The following is a 21,463-nucleotide window of genomic DNA, read 5'->3' on the forward strand; positions in this document are numbered from 1 at the left end:
CATCTCTATTAAAAATACAAAAACTATCTGGGTGTGGTGGTGCACGCCTATAGTCCCAGCTACTTGGGAGGCTGAGGCAGGAGAACTGCTTGAACCTGGGAGGCGGAGGTTGCAGTGAGCTGAATTCATGCCACTGCACTCCAGCCTGGGTGACTGAGTAAGACTCTTGTCTCAAAAAAACAAAATAAAAAACAAAAAAAGAACTGGACACTTACAAATGTGTTAAAATAGTAATTGCATGGTTAACCATAATAAAAAAATTTTTTTAAATAAATAGGCAAAAAAGGCAGCACTGGGGGTAAGGGTGGGAGGTAACCTCCAGCGAGGGGGGCAGCACTCCTCACCCTCCCAAGAAGAATCAGCTCTGATGGAAAGAGTTCTCTAAACTTTGAGGTTAAAAATCTAGCAGTGTGCTGGATCTCAGCTGCCAAAAGTTCTTCCACCTATAGATTCAATATTTAGCAAAAATTCAAAACTGAATTAATGAGGTTTTATGAAACACACAACTCTGATTCCATGTCATCTAAGACGGCTGACTGACAATTCCAGTCGATGTGCTGCATTGTGCAAAGGCTTCAGAAACCATTAGGCAGCAAATCTCATGTTCATTTAAAGGTCCTCATTTCTCTTCTCAAACCTGCAAAACACTTTAAATATTAGAAACTGATGTCATCTTACCAGCATCTGCTAGTTTTCTGTAACACTGAGCTTAGAAACCCAAATCTCTGCATCACAGCAAATGCAAAAGAGCTTTCTTTGTTTTTCTCATTTTTCTGAACTTTAAGTTCACAGAACAGGATTAATCATAGTAACAGCACACTCTCATCCACCCACACAGGTATTACCTGCTTTTAATTGTTATAATGCTGCAAGCACCTGTGAATTCACCACCCAGAACAAAAGGCAGGATCTAGACTAAGAAACCACACTCAACCACATGGCTCCCCCAACCCATTCATGCAATTTCCCTGGAATCCTGTTCTCACTATTTCCTTGCTTTCCTCCTTTTATATCATTTTATTTAGTTTTAGTTCACCTATTCCTTAAGAAGCGTGTGTTCTTTATTTTAGCTATATTAAGCATTTATGAATATACAATATTCTCCCCCCAAAACTACTAAAATTAACAAGTGCATTAATAAAACTGCCAAAACCCAAACTTCCCCTAACTGGATGCTGACGTATTACTTACACAACATAACACATTTATTTCATTAGGTCTGCTGCCAGGTAACAAAAAGCTGTACTTCCTAACACTTGGATATACCATAAGAAGCCAGGATCAACTGTAAATACAAACCACTAGTTTTTATAACTTTAAAGTATTTGCTATTTCCTTCCTTTTTGTGAACACTACCCTTTGAGCAACCCACGTTTCGTATACGCTACCTTTTTTCCTAAGAAACATATCAAACGTGGTTCCGCCAGAAGGAAAAATGGTGACTTTTCAAGATTCCACCCGGCCGGGCGCGGTGGCTCACGCCTGTAATCCCAGCACTGTGGGAGGCCGAGGCGGGTGGATCACGAGGTCGAGAGATCGAGACCATCCTGGTCAACATCCCGTCTACTAAAAATACAAAAAATTAGATGGGCATGGTGGTACGTGCCTGTAATCCCAGCTACTCGGGAGGCTGAGGCAGGACAATTGCCTGAACCCAGGAGGCGGAGGTTGCGGTGAGCCGAGATCGCGCCATTGCACTCCAGTCTGGGTAACAAGCGAAAACTCTGTCTCCAAAAAAAAAAGATTCCACCCAAGCTGGAAAGCATTTTTTTAAAAACATGCAACTGGCAGGAAAAAGAACATGGAAGAGACTTCTCAGAAGCACCCCACCTACTTATCTTTCCAGCATTTCTTAGAAGCCTTTAGTGACTACTGCCCCCACATAAAACTGACTCCCCCCAATCTGTCTCCTTAACCATACTCAGGTCACAGCAACTCTGACGGGTTATGCCGCCTATGGTTTTACATGCTGTCTCTTCCTGCAGTGTAAGCCCCCTAAGGGCAGGGGTGTTTTGATCTTCAGCTTTGTATCTCTAGCTTAGCACCATGCTTGAACATTGCAAGTGGCTCTATTAATATTTTCTAAACATGTTAGTGAATGGATGGAAAATGTTAATGCACCTATTTAAATCACAATCTGCTTTTTTTTTTCAGACAGAGTTTTGCTCTTGTTGCCCAGGGTAGAGTATGATGTTGCAATCTTGGCTCACTGCAACCACCATTTCTCCTGCCTCAGCATCTCAAGTAGCTGGGATTAGATGCATGTACCACCACACTTGGCTAATTTTGTATTTTTAGTAGAGTTGGGGTTTCTCCATGTTGGTCAGGCTGGTCTCAAACTTCCGACCTCAGGTAATCCATCCACCTTGGCCTCCCAAAGTGCTGGGATTACAGGCGTGAACCACAGCACCTGGCCACTGCAGATCTGCTTTTTGAGGACATAACTTAAGATAAGTAGGATAAAATTTAAGTTGTAAGCCATAATTAAGGAGAGAAAAACTACCACCACCACACAACCAATAGTAGGTCAAGGTCTGAGTTCTGAGCACCTAAAGAAGCAGGCGTGTTAGGAAGAAATATTTCTATTACTAAATAGATATTCATGCATCATAAAACAAAGCATACCTCTTTGAAACCTAAGGAATATGGTAAGACTGGGCGAGGTGGCTCGCACCTGTAATCCCAGCACTTTGGGAGCCCAAGGCGGAAGGATCACCTGAGGTCAGGATTCGAGACCAGTCTAGCCAATATGGTGAAACCCCATCTCAACTAAAAACACAAAAATTAAGCTGAGCGTGATGCCGAGCGCCTGTAATCCCAGCTACTCAAGGCCGAGGCAGAGAATCATTGAATCCGGAAGCGGAGGTTGCAGTGAGCCAGTTGCGCCGCTGCACTCCAGCCTGGACCATACAGTAAGACTCCGTCTCAGGAGAAACAAAAAAGAATATGGCAAATACACACAGAAAGGAACAGGAGGGGTGGTGCACTTTGATGTCCACAAAAAATACGGCAAAAAAGGCATCTACCTCATGTATAAGATCTACCATAACTTTCTAAAGAACTGAAAAAAATTTTCCCCATACCTTCATCTGCCCTTGACAGTTTAATCTTTCCATTCATTCTCACAGTCTGCTACTCTCAAAATGCCATCGGGTAGAATTGCAAACACAGTCCAATAGAGTCACCTATAATTTAGGAGCGTAACAGAACATTCTTCACTATTGACTATGATGGAAGGCTTGAGAGATGACTAACCTGGGATCATCTGCTCCCTGCTGCGGGGAGGTCTGAAAAACTCATATGCAGAGGAGAATGAAGGTAATTTAAAACAAACCAGGTAAAAAGAAATCCACTTTAAATAAAGCTGCATTTGGGAGTGTACAACAATCCTCTCAAGAGCCTCCAGAAAGGCTGTCTTTGGTTCCGCAGAGGTCCACGATCGCACAACCTGCTGTTACAAACTGGACAGCACGCAGCACCTTGCCTAACTAACTCTAAAAATAAAGCCCTCTCGTTTAGCTCATAAATTGTTACCCCATCATCCCTAAAAGCTGTCATTACGATCAAAATGTCTGCAGCCTTTACCAACTAGAAATCTGGAAACTGAGTTGCATCCTTTAAAAACTCCATCTGTTGCAGGGAGCCAGTGCTCATGTACCCGTCTATTTGAGTATATGCGTATCCTGCCCTGATCTAGAATATCCTATTTTCCATCCATATGCCAGGCTCTAGCAATAAGGATCCTCAATGGCGCTCCTTTGCTGCTCCTCAAGAAACCTCCATGTTCTGACCGGACGACTCCTCGAAACACAGCACCCCCTCCTGAAACCTTCCTCTCTGCCTCACCTGCAGCTTCCAGAACGCACTACGGCGCTTCACTTCTGCTACTTTCGCCGTGACTTCCTCCGCCAGGAGCCTTTTTTCCCACCTCGCACATCTAACAAAGTACCTTCAAGACTCAACATAAGCATCACCTCCTCTCTCAAGATCTCGCGTCCTTCACCAAACCGAGCCTGGGTTTCCACGCCTGCTTTCCCAGAAACCAAACTCCTGCAAGCAAGGGCAGAACCTCGCTCCACCTGCATTCTCATCATTTCCCATCCTCTGGGCAATAGGTGAAGCTCAAGGACTGCCTGGGGTCGGAAGTGCGCGCTGAAACACCGCTCAAACGGCACGATCCGAGGCGACGCCGGGGTCCGGGCTGCCTTCCCGTCTCGGGGAGCTCCGGAGTCTGGGAAACGCCAACGTCTGCACTCCCAGTTCTGAGAGCCGGGGAAGAATCGGCTCCTTTCTCTGAGCCCGGGAGAGAGGCAACTGTGCGGGGCCAGGTTGGGGGACACGCTCCGGGTCTAGGGACCGGGCAACTTCGTCAGGACGTGGTGCACGAAGTGGAGGCGAAACGCTCTTCAGGGCCGAAGAGCCCGAGGCAGACAGGAGGAGGAGGGGAAGAGGGAGCAGGCCAGAGCCCGGGTCACCCGAGGCGGCGGCGGGCGGAGTGTACCGGGCCACCGCCGAGCGGAGAGGCCAGGGCCCGCTGCGGGGACTGAGACCCGCGGAGGCTCGGGTTGAGATGGCCCGGCCCCCACCCCTCGCGACGCGGCCTAAAGCCGCGGCCTCGCGTCCAGCGCTTCCCGGGAAGGCGCGCCCGCTTCGGGTCCCGCCAGGCCGCCCCCCTGGGGCCGCCAGGGCGCGACTTACCCGGCCCGCCCAGCCGACTCTGCCCATGGGCCGCGGCGGCGGCAGCGCGGAGCCGGGCGGCACTCCGCGGAAACCCGCCGGCGGCAGGAGCCCTTGGCGGCGCCCACCCTTCGCTGAGTCCTCAGGGCGCTCGGCTGCGCGGGGTCAGAGAGCGCGGGCTGCCGGGAGAGCGCGCCGCGCCTGCGCCTGCGCCTGCGCCTGCGCCTAGGCCTGCTTTGGCCTCTGCGCCTGCGCCGAGGGCTCCTTGCCGCACTGCCCCCTGCCCGCGGGAGGACCGCACTGCACGCTCCCCTCAGCAGGCGTCCTCTTCTACCACCAAGAGGTGTCGCCTGGGTGCACGTTTTCGAAATTCCACAAAGTTTGAGGAACGCGCGGCAGCGCCCCCAGATGGTAAGAAGGAGAAGTGGTCCGAGGCCGCGCTTTCTGATTGGGGGAGGTGGGGGAGTGAGTGTCTCCAGGTCTCTCGATCTCATTCATTCAAAAGCAAAAAGTTGAAAATAAATCTGCATAGCCGAGATGCTGGCAAAAGGATGGCAAGGAGCACGGGGTTGAGCATAAGATTAAGGAAACAGATGCCGCGATTGGGGTACAGAAAAGAATGTCAATGCTATAAAGCCTCGATCTTTAACAACAACGTCGCTGACAGAAGTAGGGAGGGGAAGGGAACGTGGGACTTCGGGAAAATGTGATTTTTACATCTGTAATTGGGTGTCAAATAGAGTTCAAGCCGATAAGTCAAATAGTAGAGATTTAAGCAGACGTCTTAGTCCGAAGGAATATACCAAGATACTATAATCCATTAAAATCCAGTGATTAAGAAAATGAGAAATGAGAGGAAAAAAAGAAATAGAATGGAGAGGCAAAAGAAAACCAAAGAAATAGAGGATTAAGGACGTCATGGGATGGCATAATTCTGAGGGCGACGCAGAGCAAAACTACAAATCTTTCAAATAATACACACACACACACACAACCACAGCAAAACAAACAAAGCAACGTAGGGAAATATTTGAAAAAGTTACAAAACAGAAAGCATAACCAAACTATATGACAGAACAAGACCAAATGTCTCACAGGAAGAAATATAGACCTAAGCTTAGCTATTAAAAAAAGGCTCAGATTGGAACACAAACCATCGTGCAACTAAATGTTGTATAAAAGAAAGTGCTGGCCGGGCAAAGTGGCTCACGCCTCTAATCTCAGCACTTTGGGAGGCCGAGGCAGACAGATCACCAGGTCAGGAATTCGAGAGCGGCCTGGCCGACATGGTGAAACCCCAACTCTACTAAAAATACAAAAAATTAGCTGGGCGTGGTGGCGTATGCCTGTGATCCCAGCTACTCGGGAGGCTGAGGCAGGAGAATTGCTTGAACCTGTAGGTGGAGGTTGCAGTGAGCCGAGATCACACCAGTGCACTCCAGCCTTGAAAGAAACTCTGTCTCAAAAAAAAAAAAATAAAGAAAGTGCTGAAGCAAAGTTATTCTGAGTTTGAAAATACAAGACTGGAAAGGATATGCCAAGGAATATGCAAAAAATAAACAAAAATCAGGAATCACAAATAACTTAAGGTTGATTTCAGGGCAAAAAGCATTAAGTAAGATTAAGAAGGGCATTTTATAACCCTGAGAAGCACCGTTCACAATAAAGAAAAAAATAGGAAAATCTTCACACCAAATAACATAATCTCATTATTCATAGCAAACGCAGTAGGAGTGAATGAATAGATAGAAAGAATTGGCACACTCCTTGCCAGACTAAGGGTACAAAAAGTAAACGAGGATTGAGAAGACCTAAAAATACAATTTCCATGACAGATCTAATGGGTCAAACATGTCTTCTAAATTGACATTGTATCTTTTCAAGTGTCTAAGGAAAATGTTCACAACAATTAGTCATATTTTAGACCACAGAGAAAAATCTTAATATAGTTCAATACGTAGAATCATATGGGTAATCTTATCTGATTACAATTCAATAAAAGTAGAAACTAATGAAAAAACAGAAAATAAAACATTCTTACCTCTGGAAAATTTTTAAATGCTTAAATAACACTTGGACTAAAAAGGAAAACAAACTCAAAATAACATAACAGCTAGAAAAGTAAGAAAATGACACACCCATGGGATTTGGCTCGGATAGTACTGAGAGGACAATTCATGGTTTTACATTTTTGTATTAGTTAAAAATGTGAAATAAGCTAAATGAATTAAGCGCTTGTGCCAGAAACTAGAAATAAAATAAAAATGTTAAAAGCAGAAGGAAGTACTTGGTCAATAAAAGAAGCAGAAAATAATAGTGTGTCGACAGAAAAAGGAAGAAGAACAAAGACAGGTGTCTAAACTGGGTCTCTTCCCACCCCCATCGAAGCACAGGTGGGTGTGCAAAGGCCCACGATTAGGAGGCTGAGCGCCTGCAGGACTTCCTCCAGGTCGAGTCTGCTGTCTACCGGCTCTTCCTAATCTGCTGGGCGTCTCCACTCTGCGGTCTGAGACCACTCCTTCCTCCCGTTTTGGCTGAAGATTTGTGCATTTCTTCCCAACTTATTCCAGCATACATACACACAGGCAACTTTTTGGTTCACAGACCCTAGATGCAATTACATCCATTGTTTAGGAATTTTCTAGTTACTCCCAGGAGGAAAGCTGCCTTACTTCATCTCCTAGCATGTAAGCAGTCGCATGCTTGTTTCCATTTCCTGTCAACAGTAACAAATATCATCTTCATTTTAAGCACTGAGAATCCAAAGCTTAACACAATGCTGGAATAGAACCCAAGCCACGCAATGATTATTAGGAAGCACACGCAACACGGTGGAGCTTTCGAAGAGGGACAAGGCAGAGGCTCTGGGGCAGCCCATCGAGGCTGCAGAGCGAATAGGTAGTGACACTTGGGTAAACAAGTCCTGTGATCTCCAGCTGTGCTCAGCTCCTGGCTCGAGACAGGCAGCAGCAGATGGTAATTCATCGACAACTGGGAATTAGCAGGGCAGATGTTTCAGGAAGAAAGAGATGGGGTGGTGTTTGGCAGGAAAGGCTGGGTGAAATGCTGCAGTAGGCAGGATGGGCAGAGTCGACGGGACCCCGAAGCCGGGAAAAGAAAGGGGTGAGGTCCTTGGGAAAACAAGCTAATTAAGGCAATTTGACCATGATTATAATTTGATCAAAAATAAATATTCCCAAGGATTCTGTGTGTAGTGATACTTTTGGTGCACCACGGAGAATGATTTTTGCCTCTTCTTTTATATCTCTAAGCAGCTTCTTCTATTTCAGAAATTTTAAAAGTGTTTTTCACTATATGTTTTGTCTTTCTAAATCATCCTCTACAGTTATTCATGCTCCGCAATGTTTCTAATAGCAAAAATGTAGGGATGAACTAAATAGCGAACAATAACAACTTACAGAAATTCAATTATGTTGAGAAACAAATAATTTACATGGAAGGATCCCATTTTTGTTTTAAAAATATATAAATATATACAAAGAATCTAAAAGATATTTTTCAGTATGGTTTGCTCCAAATAGGGTTTATAAGGATTCTATATTTACATTTTTTGACTCCTTTGCATTTTTATCTCTGAGTAATATGCTTGCATTGCTTTCATAATAAAAATAATGCAAGAAGGCCAATTGAGGTGGCTCACACCTGTAATCCCAGCATTTAGGAGGCCGAGGCAGGTGGATCACTTGAGGCCAGGAGTTCAAGACCAGCCTGGTCAACGTGGTGAAACCTTGTCTCTACTAAAAATACAAAAATTAGCCAGGCATGGTGGTGGGTGGCTATTATCCCAGCTACTGTGGAGGCTGAGCAGGAGAATTGCTCGAACCCGGGAGGCGGAGGTTGCAGTGAGCTGAGATCTCACCACTGCACTCCAGCTGTGTTGGACTCTGCCTCAAAAACCAGAAAAATAAACATAAAAATATAATGAAGGAGATTATCAATTATTAAAGTACATAGAATTTTCTAAGTTTTTTTTTAAGTTTTAATTCATCTTCCACCTAATTGATGTCTGTTCTGCTTGTTTGATAAGATTTTCATACATTTTTAATTGCATTAATTAGTTGAAAACTAATCTTGTCAATAAGAAATTTACTTTTCTAAAAACATAACTTTTGTATGCAACTTACAGCTTTCATATGGATTTTTTTAATTTTGATGTATTTTTGACGCAGGTTCTCACTGTCTCCCAGGCTGGAGCACAGTGGCACAGTCACTGCTCACTGCAGCCCCGAACTCCCAGGCTCAAGCAATCCTCCCATCTCAACTTCCCGAGTAGTTGGGACTGCAGGCACACGCCCCCATGCCCAGCTAGTTTTTTTTTTTTTTTGTATTTTTGTAGGGACAGGGTTTTGCCATATTGTCCAGGCTGGTCTCGAACTCCTGAGCCCAAGCCATCCACCCACGTCAGCCTCCCAGAGTGCGGAGGTTACAGGCATGAGCCACAGCACCTGGTCTCATGCAGATATTTTTTAAGTGCCAAGTTTACATTTGCACACATCTAAAATGGTCAACAAAATGATACACTGTTTTTATCCTTTTCCAGCTGGGAGGTTCCCAGTCTTCAGCCAGGGAGGCCAAGAGCTTCATCTGTGAGTGATGTCTCTTTGAGGCACTGTTACCCTTTCTGTTGTGCTTTAGCACCATCCTCCGAGAATGGGGGCAGAACAGCAAACCTTGCTCCAGTGCTCTGGACAGCAGTACAGCTTTGAGTGGCAACCTTAATGTGCTCCCCAGCGTGTGATCAGGTCATCAAAACCAGATCATTGGCTTACGTGGCATGATCGGGAAGTGAGTTTATCTGTGATCTGAGGGTTTGAGGCATTAGTAACACTTTCAAGTTACATCCTCCCCCTCCGGGGAGCAAAAGTGTTGCCAAGAGCAGCAACAACAGCTCCGCAAGGAGGAAGAACATTCATGGGAGAGTCGGGGAGAACTACTGCCATCCGAGTGCCAGGGTCTTTCATGTAAATCCTCTCACGCATTCCCAGTTACTCAGCGAGACCGGTGTTGTTATGCCCATGTTTCAGAACAGGAAACTGATCCTCAGGGAGGTTAGGATCCTCAGGGAGGTGTAGGACTTACTGAAGTCATACAACCAGTAAGTGACTGAACTATGATGAAGACCCAGGTTTGCCCGACTGAGGTTAGTGCACTTTTTAGAATCTTAAGCTGCCTCAGGAGGGGAAGGTGATCTACATCATGAGCAGGGCAGCAACGCTCCCACCAGGCGTATCTCTGGGACTGTACTGTTTGGTCCCCTCGGTGCCATTGGAACTCTGCCATTCTTCCCACTCTAACAACTAACGGCATTGAGCAAGCACTTCCCATGCGCCAGGCTCTAGGAAGAGTCATTTACATATTTTAGCCAATGTCATCCTCCTATAGGCTTTACGTGGGAGCTGTTATCATCTCCATTTGGCAGCTTGAAGTTATTTGCCCAAGGTCATGAATACTCGGACCCAGGGTTCCCAGGTCCCAAAGCTGTCCTCTGAAATTCCACGCCTTACTCTCCCAGGGAAACATGGGCAGAGCCCCAGCTCACCATGACACACCAGCTCTATATGGGGAAACATATTTCCAAGTCTAAGATAACATTTCTATTTCTAACAACATTCAGGTGTGACCCAGAAATTTGGGATGATTCCTGAAAATGTTTGAATTTCATCTCAAAATCTTGGGTCTGGTTTCGTAGAAACTCATCCTAGATCTGCATCAGAGTTTATTAATGAAGAATTCCATTTGGCTTTGACTATCACAACCAGGGCTTAGCAAGCCCTTGAGTTTTAAAAGGGAAAAGTTGAGTTGGCACTGCTCTTTCTCATCTCAGATATCACCTGAATCCACAGACGGATGAAAAACAGAAGTGCAAGCTCGGTCTTTAACCAGAATATGCGTCTGACTCTAGACTACAGGAAATGGCTGCCATGTGCAGGCAAAGGAAATCAGGACAGGATAACGCTCCCTGCACGGATCACCCCAGGCACCAGAATAGCACAGCCCTGCAGAATAAGAGGCTTACATGGATGAGCAAAGCCAACATTCCCTTGCTTGGACCAACAGAAATGGGATACGCTCTTGGCTGCATTCACAAAGTAGGAGAAGCAGAAGAGGCACTGATCTGGGGGATGAGGAATCACACTTTTGCAGGAAGTGGACTGTGACTGAGGCAAGTAAAGGAAAGAGATTGTAAGCATCGTTGCAGCTGCTGATAGGGCGAAATAAAGGCTAAAAGAGCAGATTCTACACACATCCTCCCTGTGTCTAAGGATTTCTGCTACTCTGGACCAGGACCTCAGGATATTCCCTACCTATACCCCTATAAATAGCTTATTTAGGAAGGAATTGACTCAGAGAAATTTCCATAAAAATGAAAAAATGTACCCAACACAGATCAACACAATGTTAAACCAAGAAAAAAGGGGGAAAGTAAAATAGCCCAAGAAAGAGATTGTGATGGAACAGACAAACACTGGGTGTGCAGAGTATACAGTCATGGATTTTGTTAATGGGAAGGAGCAGTAGCCTCTATAAACTAAGAGCTTAAAGCAGAGATTTAAGGGATGATATGGCAGAAAAAGGAGGTGAGACCTGGGCTGATAGTGCTCAGCAAAATAGAGTGGAGGTTGCTGTGAAAGTAGCACGTCAGATAAGAGACCACGGCAAAAACGTAAGAGGCCCAGATGGCAAGACTGGGAAAAGACAGCGAACCTCAATGGACATGGACAGTCATAAATTCAGCAAACTTTCCAGGTGCGCTGGGAGGGGACACCTGGACAAGGGAGGGCACTGGCTGGTGTGAGGTGTTAGGTGTTTGAGAAGCACAAGAAAGTGGTATCTAAGGACAATGGGATTGGACAACCATTGCTGGGTTCCACTAACACTCTGCAAAAAGATGTGGGTGATTTTAATTTTTTTCTTGTTTTTTTTTTTTGTTTGTTTGTTTGTTTTTGAGGCAGGGTCTCACTCTGTTGCCCAGGCTGGAGAACCACTGGCATGAGCAGAGCTCACTGCAGCCTTGACCTCTTGAGCTCGAGTGATCCTCCCACCTCACCCTCCTGAGCAGCTGGGACTATGGGCATGTGCTACCATGCCTGGCTAATTTGTGTACTTTTTTGGTAGACACAGGGTTTTGTTGCCCACAGGCTGGTCTCAAACTCCTGAGCTCAAGCCGTCCTCCTGCCTTAGCCTCCCGAAGTACTGAGATCCCGAAGGCGTGAGCCACTGTGCCTTGCCAGCTGTGGGTGTTTAACAGGCAACTGAAAACCCAGTTTGAGCTGAAGGAATTCACAGACAGTGCAGAGTAAAAAGAAAAGAAAACCAAGTTTGAGAGCCAAAGGAATTTCCTAGTAATTTACAAAGGGTCTCTCATCTCCTGAGCAGGTGGGAGATAGAAAAAGTGGAAAACTACGCCTAGCTGGCATTCCTCTTTGTTTTAAGGCAATGCAAAGTCCTCTTGTTTCTTAAGAAAATACAGGCTCCTTTCAGAATACCACTGTCGCAAGGTGTCAGAGTAGCAGCAGGACCCAGCCAGGACCTTTTCCCCCTAGAGATGCCACATTGGAGTGTTCATCTCCAGAACCCTGCAGGTCGGGTCCCAATGGCTGCAGCTCTGAGGCCCCGCTGCTCCTTATGATAACTGCATCCTCCAGTCTTCCAGTGATTAAGAGCTGCCACTTGCTGGGCGCAGTGGCTCACACCTGTAATCCCAGCACTTTCGGAGGCTGAGGTGGGTGGATCACAAGGTCAAGAGATCGAGACCATCCTGGTCAACATGGTGAAACCCCGTCTCTACTAAATACAAACAAAATTAGCTGGGCATGGTGGCACATGCCTGTAGTCCCAGCTACTTGGGAGGCTGAGGCAGGAGAATGCCTGAACCCAGGAGGCGGAGGTTGTGGTGAGCCGAGAATGTGCCATTGCACTCCAGCCTGGGTAACAAGAGCGAAACTCCATCTCAAAAAAGAAATAGAGCTGCCACCTGGCGTCTGTTACTGAGGTATCATCCCCTCTGCTATCAGTGAGCCTAGCAGAGCAGCCAACAATGGTACTGCTCAGCTTGTACAGTCAGAAGACACAAAGTGTGGTTGACCAGAAGGCTGAGGGGAGTCATCTCCACAGAAAATCATGATCCTTTGCCCAGTGTTCAGTTCTGTGGCTATGATCAGTACCAGAATCCATTGACTGCCCTCCCCGCCAGGAGGACGGAATCTGCAACAGCATGGCAAGGATCCATCATAATAATTCCCCAGTCGGCTGGGCGCAGTGGCTCATGTCTATAATCCCAGCACTTTGGGAGGCCGAGGCAGGCGAATTACTTGGGGTCAGTTGTTCGAGACCAGCCTGGCCAACACGGGGAAACTCCAGCTCTACTAAAAATACAAAACTTAGCCAGGTGTGGTAGCAGGCACCTGTAATCCCAGCTACGTGTGTGGCTGAGGCAGGAGAATTGCTTGAACCCGGGAGGTGGAGGTTGCAGCATGCTAAAATCACGCCACTGTACTTTAGCGTGGGCGACAGAATGAGACTCCATCTCAATAATAATAATAATAATAATAATTCCCCAGTCATTCACCAAATGGGCCTGTGGCCCTTTACTTCAGCAAACGTCCTACGGGAAGGAAAATAACCAACCGTTTAAGAATTGCTGTTGACATCATCTTTTTTTTTAAAGATGGGGATTCACCATGTTGGTGAGGCTGATCTTGAACTCCCAACCTCAGATGATCTGCCCGCCTTGGCCTCCAAAGTGCTTGGATTACAGGTGTGAGCCACCACGCCCAGCCTAACTAACATCGTTATCTTGAGACCTGAGGTTAAACCGTGGGTGTGGAGGGGAGATAATAATGAAGCCCTTGCCAAGGCCCAGTTGATGTGAACCCACCCCATGGTCCATTTTCCCAGTCTCTGAATATGCAGCTGGGGTTGACGTGCTTGAGAAGTGCCACACTCACCATGGCAGTTCCTTGGTCTGTCCAGTGAGGGCATCATAGTGAAAAAAGCCAAAAGGGAGATGCTGAAGCTTCCTCTTCTAAAATCAAGATAGAAAATTAAAGACAATATCACAGGCTGAATGCAGTGGCTCACACCTGTAATCCCAGCACTTTGTGAGGCCGAGGCAGGTGGATCACCTGAGGTCAGGAGACCAGCCTGGCCAATATAGTGAAACCCCATCTCTGCTAAAAATACAAAATTAGCTGGGCGTGGCAGTGGGCGCCTGTCATTTCAGCTACTTGGGAGGCTGAGGTGGGAGAATCGCTTGAACCTGGGAGGCGGAGGTTGCAGTGAACCGAGATCGTGCCACTGCACTCAAAGACAATATGGCAGCCCATGGGCTGGCAAGGATGAAGGCCATGCCTGAGGATCTAAAGCAGGACTCGGTTAACATCTTAGACCTTGTGGGTCCTGCAGTCTCCACTGCATCCATTAGCCTCCAGCACACGAGCAGCTAGAGACAAGCTGCGAATGAATGAACATTTCTGAGTTTGAATAAAACCTTAGTTATGGACACTGACATTTGAGTTTCATACGGTTTTCACATATCACGAAATATTCTTCTTCTTTCGATTTTTTACCAACTATGTGAAAGTGTGAAAGCCATTTGTAGAGCAAAGGAGGTATAAAAACAGGAAGTGGGCCAGCTTTGGCCCACGGGACTTGTGGACTACTGATGTGAAGGATGCAGGGGCGGCGGTGCCCCATCATATGTCTATTAAATTCTCTAGTCTGACCTTGGAAGACACCAGATAGATCCCGAAAACAACAGGTGACCACAAAGTCAGGTTAACAGGAGTTGCAGCCAGCAGAGCAGATTAACACAGCTTCAGGCAGGGTCATGAGCAGCATTATCATGTGGCCAAATTTGTTTGTTTGTTTGTTTTTTGAGACAGAGTTTCGCTCTTGTGGCCCAGGCTGGAGTGCAATGGTGCGATTTGGCTCACTGCAACCTCCACCTCCTGGGTTCAAGTGATTCTCCTGCCTCAGCCTCCTGAGTAGCTGGGATTACAGGTGCCCACCATAATGCCCGGCTAATTTTGTATTTTTAGTAGAGATGAGGTTTCTCCATGTTGATTAGACTGGTCTTGAACTCCCTACCTCAGGTGATCCAACTGCCTCAGTCTCTCAAAGTGCTGGGATTAGAGACGTGAGCCACTGTGCCCGGCTGTTTATTTTTTAATCATAAAAAAGAATCTGAAATAGTTGCCAGGGGGAAAATATGCATTCACAATTTTTCCTAGAGCTGTGTTAATTCTCCTGCCCTCTATAATAACGGGGAAGAGAACTGGGAGGTCCAGCTCTTCTGCTGAACATCACGGGGATATTTTGCCAACCAGGCCAGATGAGCACGAAGTAACTGACCTGCTGGAAGTCTCTGTAAGACACATGAGCTGCAGAGACTGGGAGGGGACTCTTAATATTCCGGAAGCTGCCACACACCCATAAAAATGTTGGAATCCAGTGGTCAGGGGTGTGCTGGGACACACACACCGAGTGACACACCCAGTTGTCTCTGACACCCTTTTTTTTTTTTTTTGAGACAGAGTCTTGCTCTGTTACCCAAGCTGGAGCCTCTGCCTCCTGAGTTCAAGCTCAGCCTCCTGAGTAGCTGGGATTACAGGCATGAGCCTCCAAGCCCAGCTAATTTTGATACTTTTAGTAGAGACAGGGTTTCACCATATTGGCCAGGCTGGTCTCAAACTCCTGACCTCAGGTGATCTGCCTGCCTTGGCCTCCCAAAGTGCTGGGATTACAGGCGTGAATCACTGTGCCCAGCCTGATACCCACTCATAGGAGACAAATGATTCTGTCTTGCACTCCCCACCATGAAAAAAGAGGCACAAGGCTTAGCAGACCTCTCTGCATTCTGGAAGCAGCCCCATCTACACCTGGGAGCACTGGCTTGCCCTGCAGATCCGGTGACACTAAAGGCTGAGCTTTCAGTGGGAATCGGAGCAGGAAAGCACACTGCAGCAGGTCCACGCTGGGTACCCAGGGCCCGACACCCAGGCCATGTGACCAGACAGACCTATGGGATCAGAGGTATCAGGGGTGATTCACAATAGCAAAGATACAGAACCGACCTAAATGCCCATCAATGGATGATTGAATTGGCCAGGTGCAGTGGTTCATACCTATAATCCCAGCACTCTTGGGAGGCTAAGGCAGGAGGACTGCTTGAACTCATGAGTTTCAAGACAAGCCTGGGCAACATAGTGAGACCTAACTAAGCACCCTCTCCACCCCATCCTGGCATGACTGACTTGCCTACATGGTTTTTCTTTCTAAGACTTACCATCCAGAACATTATGCCATCTTTTCTTTTTTTTTTTTCAGTATTTTCTCATAATATACCATGTTTTCATCTGTTTGTTTGCTTCTTGTCTATTCACCTCATCAGAACTTGAGCAGCGTTATAATAGCACGGATTTGCTCTGTTTTATTCTCACTGTGTACCTGGCACATAGTTGGTACTCAATAGATAGAAGCGGCAGCAGAGCACTGAAAATAAGCTCAGCAGGAAATGAAGAATTCCATTATTTGTCTTAAAAAGGTAGACAAGCCAGGCATAGTTGGTCACACCTGTAATCCCAGCACTTTGGCAGGCTGAGGCAGTCAGATCCCTTGGGCCCAGGAGTTAGAGACCAGCCTGGGCAATAAGATGAAACCCTGTTTCTACAAAAAATACAAAAATTAGGTAAGGTGGCATGAGCCTGTAATCCCAGCTATTCAGGAGGCTGACGTGGGAGGATCACCTGAGCCCAGGAGTTAGAGGCCGCAGTGAGATCATGTCACTGCACGCCAGCCTGGGCGACAGAGCAAGATCCTCCTGACTCCAAAAAATAAGAAAAAGAAAGAGGCAGACAAGTCACTAACATGGGGAAATACGGATCATGACAGGAGAGAGCTGGCTTTTTCAGAAAAAGACAGTTATTACGTATCCAACAACAGAAAAATGGGTAAAGAAAATTTGGCATATATACACAATGGAATACTGTTCAGCCATAAAAAAGAATGAAATCCCATCATTCTCAGCAACACGAATGGAACTGAAGACATTATGAAAAATGAAATAAGCCAGGAACAGAAAGTTAAACACTGCATGTTCTCAGTCACATGTGGAAGCTAAAAAATGTCAGTCTGGCAGAAGTAAAAAGTAGACAGAGGATACTTGAGGCTGGGAAGGGAGAGGAAAATGGAGTGACAGGGAGACATCTATTAAAGGATACAAAATTACAGCTAGACAGGAAGAACAAGGTCTAGTGTTCTGTACCACTAGAGGATGACTACAGGTAACAATGTATTACATAGTTTCAAACAGCTAGAAGGAGGTGAGCCAGTGGCTCACACCTGTAATCCCAACACTTTGGGAGGCCAAGGTTTGTGGATCACCTGAGGTCAGGAGTTTGAGACCAACCAGCCTGGCCAACATGGCAAAACTCCGTCTCTACTAAAAATACAAAAAATTATCCAGGTATGGTGGCGGGCACCTATAATCTCAGCTACTTGGGAGGATGAGGCAGGAGAATTGCTTGAACCTAGGAGGCAGAAGTTACAGTAAGCCGAGACTGCACCGTTGCACTCCAGCCTGGGTGACAGAATGAGACTCCGTCTCAAAACAAAAACAAACAACAAACAAAAAATGGAAATAGCTGGAAGGAGGATACTGAATATTCCCAACACAAAGAAATGATGCATGTTTGAGATGAGGGATGTGCTGATTATGCTGATCTGATCACTACACAGTAAATGTATCGAAACATTACCATACACGCCTGAATATGTACAGTTACTATTTGTCAACTTTAAAGTAAAATGTTAAAAGAGAAAAAAATAGACAAGTGAGAGAACAAGAAATTCATCCCACACCCAGGAGAGATGAAATTAACCTAATCTCAACAGAGTTCAGTATCTTCTTCTAACAGACAAGGAGCAGAATCTTTCATTGCGTGTTGGGAGGGGAAGAATGAGGTTACTCAAACAAAAAGTTTCGAACTTCTCAGAAGAAAAATGAACTTCGTCAATTCGAGATACTGTTAATACCCCATCTGGCCATGGCTGACGAAACAGACCTTTGGATTCCATGAAACGAGCCCCTTGCTAATGTCTCTTCTGCGTTCTTCAGACCTCCTCGGCAGGTGGCTGGCTTCTCTGTTCTTTTAACCCTCCAGAGGTCATGTGAAAAAAGCATGCTTGTTATGAAATAATCCTCTGGCTTCATTACCCAGGAAGTCCCTGCTTTGTTTTTGTTTTTATTTTCTCAAGCTCTGACAGTAGAAGTTTCTGGGGGGGAAATGTGGGGGAAACTGTGGGTCTTTGCAGAGCGGGGTGAAGTTGTTCAGAACCTGAAAGAAATAAGATATTGTATTTTCCTTCCTCACATTCTCTTGTTCACATCTTCAGAAGACAAAGTTACTCCCTTCGGTTCCCAGAAGTTGGTCTGCTCTTTTTTGTTTTTTAATTATAGAAAGAGGTTCTCACTCTGTGCCTGGCTGGAGTGCAGTGACACAATGGTTAGCTCACTGCAGCCTCAAACTTCCAGGCTCAAGGATCCTCCCACCTCTGCCCACTGAGTAGCTGGGACTATTGGCGTGTGCCACCACGCCCAATTAATTTTTAAATTTTTTCTAGAGAATCTAGTCTTACTATTTACCTAGGCTGGTCTCAAACTCCTGGCCCCACATGATCCTCCTGCCTTGGCATCCCAAAGTGCTGAGATTACATGCATAAGCCACCACACCCAGCCCATTTCTGCTCTTAGGGAGAGGCGAGTGCATCAGAGAGAACACTCTGTGCTCCCAAAAGAGGGAGGTGACAGAGCTCACGTTCCCTCAGCCTTTCACACAGCCTCCCCTCATCTTTCTCTCTTACTTGGCATCGTGGCTGTGCTAGGACCCCCTCATGAAGACCAAGATCCTCGTAAAGCAGACAAGAAGTTCATCCAGCACGAGTCAGGTCAGTATATCAAAATTAGCATAACTGGCAGAAACGCAGAGGCATTAATTACTCCTATTGACCACAGGGTTAGTAGAAGATTCCCTGGTTTTCATGCCCAGCACAGATTATGGGAGCAGCAGAGTACATGCTGCCCAGCAGCTTCCGGAAGCTTCTGTCCAGGAGCTGGAGGTGCTGCTGAAGTGCAACACGTCCCAGTGTGCTCAGACTGCCCGCAACATTGCCCCCAAGACTGCAATGCCGTCATGGAAACGGTGGCCCAGCTGCCCACTGCAGTCATCCATCCCAGTGCTGGGCTGTGCAGCAAAGAAGATGATTAGACGGCTCTTGTGCACGTTTTGTTTTCAAATAAAACCATGAGAAAGAAAGAAGGGGGCGGTGGAGGAAGAGGAAGAAGGAGGGAGGAGGAGGAGGAAGGAGAGGGAAGAGGAGAAGGAATTGACATCAGCAGGCTGATTACATCCTGTTCCTTGAATTCCTGCCTGAGTGTACTGACCATTCTCCCTACGGATGCTGACGATTCCCATCAAGCCCTTCAGAACAAATTGCATAATTGTGGAATCTAGACTTGGGCCACAACTGAGGGATTTTTTTTTTTCTCAAATCCAATTTCACAAAGTAAAAGCCTGATGAAATACAGTGAAGGCTGGTGCTCTAAGAACTGTGTTTCCCAAATCCAGAGGTCTGAAAAGGTTCTGCATACAGTCATTCACTCAATACTTAATTACAGAGCATGAATTCCATGCTAAGTGCTGAACTCAGCACTAGGAAGAAAAAGGTGACCTAGAGGCATATCCTCCTTCTAAAGATGCGTAGAGGCTTGCAGGAATGATCAGCTGTGTAGAGAGCTACAAGGCAGTTCGAGATTGGTAAATGCCCCAGGAGTGATGCGATTGTGGCACGTTTAAGGGTTAGCCAGAACCTGGGACCTAGACACAACACCACTTCTCATGAATTACATGAGTGTGGGTGTTTCACCGCCACGATGAGACACAATGCCTGCATTTATCACATGGAAATGGTGATGGCATGCCTGCCCCGCCAGATTGCTGTGAGAAGCCAATGAGAGACACGTGCAACATTCTCCGCACAGCGCTTGCCGTGCAGTAAGTGCCTAATCAATGCTAGTAATTACTTTCTTATTTTTTTTTTTTTTGAGACAGAGTCTTGCTCTGTCGCCCAGAGTGGAGTTCAGTGGTGCAATCTTGGCTCACTGCAACCTCCACTTGCCGGATTCAAGCGATTCTCCTGACTCAGCCTCTCGAGTAGCTGGGATTAAAGGCAGGCACCACCATGCCCAGCTAATTTGTTTGTATTTTTAGTAGAGACGGGGTTTCACCATGGTGGTCAGGATGGTCTTGAACTCCTGACCTCGTGATCTACCTGCTTCAGCCTCCCAAAGTGTTGGGATTACAGGCGTGAACCACCTCACCTGGCCGCCAGTGATTACTTTCAGTATTTCTAAGATGCAGATAAGGGAACAGCCCAGAGGAGGGGGAGCAATTCCAGAGGGAGGGATGCAGTAAGACTTCCTGCAGCAGGTAGCACTGGAGCTGGGTGTTAAGGAGTGAGTGAGCTTTGGGATTATGGATTTAACAGAGGAAGCTAAGAGAAGAGGAGGCGGTGTTGCGGGAATAGTGAGTGACGATTTTTGTTTTGTTCTGTTGTTCACTTGGGGATATTTTTGTTGCAAAGACAGCATGAAAGATAGCAGAGAATTCATATTGAAGAGATAGGCCAGAGCATATTATGAAGGATTTTGAATACCAGACTAAGAAATTTGGGCTTAATTTCACAGATATTATGAGCACTCCTAAAACATTACATTTTAGATGAGGGAAAAGAAAAGTATTCTTCAAGAAGATTAAATTTGGGCTGGGAACAGTGGCTGGTGCCTGTGATCTCAGTACCCTGACCTCCCAGCACTGCTGAAGTGGGCAGATCACCTGAGGTCAGGAGTTTGAGACCAGCCTGGCCAACATGCTGAAGCCCTGTCTCTACTAAAACAAACAAACAAAAAGAAACCAAAAATTAGCTGGGTGTGGTGGTGGGTGCCTGTAGTCCCAGCTACTTGAGAGGCTGAGGTAGAATCACTTGAACCCGGGAGGCAGAGGTTGCAGTGAGCCGAGATCGTGTCACTGCCCTTCAGCCTGGGTAACAGCGCAAGACTCAGTCAAAGAAAAAATAAAAAGATTAAACTGGAAGCAGTGGGTAAGAATGATGGAGCGGAGAGAAACATTGCAGTGAGGGAAGTCAGCTGAAAAGCTGCATAGATGTCTAGACAAAATGTGACACAAGCATGCCTTCACCTCCCTGCAAAGACCACAGTCCCCTGCACTCCAGCGGGGTTCAGAATCCGTGTCCTGGGCCACCATTGGTAACTAATCAGTGCTGGCTTGAGAGATAAACCCCATTATCCATCCCTGAACTAAAACCATGACAGAAGTGGCAGGGAGCTTTACTGCTACTGCCCCAGCAAATATGTCCTCCTCTCAAATGGAAAGGGGACCTCCTGACAACATCTGTGGGACCCAACAGCATGGGTCACCATAAGCCACAAATTGGTAACAAAGTCAGTTTTCAGTCGTTGGGGACGGAGGATTCAGTTCATGATTCACACAAACCGACTGACTGTTCTCTCCCAGTGTTTTATGGGTGGCACAACCCACAGGTCAATAGCGGCCTGGGAACTAGACATTTGAGTGGAGTTGGGTTATTTGATTCATAGTGGATTTTGGTTTTCCACAGGACCCCTGTGCCGTCATCTAGTAAAATCTGGTGGAAATTACAAACTGCAGAAATTCAACTCAGTGCTGCA

General features: G+C 46.4%; 1 protein-coding gene and 1 long non-coding RNA gene across 2 annotated transcripts in view; one reads left to right on the plus strand and one right to left on the minus strand.

Moving 5' to 3' along the window:
* RBM17 (RNA binding motif protein 17) overlaps nt 1-4,834 on the minus strand; it is a 28,981-nt gene extending 24,147 nt beyond the window's left edge. Inside the window, exon 1 of the mRNA XM_002750026.7 lies at nt 4,699-4,834. The gene's annotated coding sequence lies outside the window, so the exon portion shown is untranslated. The remainder of the gene's footprint in view (nt 1-4,698) is intronic.
* A 2,662-nt stretch (nt 4,835-7,496) lies between these two features.
* Nucleotides 7,497-10,660, plus strand: LOC144576868 (uncharacterized). Its single transcript, XR_013519489.1, has 3 exons — nt 7,497-7,653; nt 9,239-9,284; nt 10,523-10,660. It is a non-coding gene; the product is annotated as an uncharacterized LOC144576868 (long non-coding RNA).
* The last annotated feature ends 10,803 nt before the right edge of the window (nt 10,661-21,463 follow it).

Source organism: Callithrix jacchus, chromosome 7, assembly GCF_049354715.1.
Source record: "Callithrix jacchus isolate 240 chromosome 7, calJac240_pri, whole genome shotgun sequence".
Classification (NCBI taxonomy): domain Eukaryota; kingdom Metazoa; phylum Chordata; class Mammalia; order Primates; family Cebidae; genus Callithrix; species Callithrix jacchus.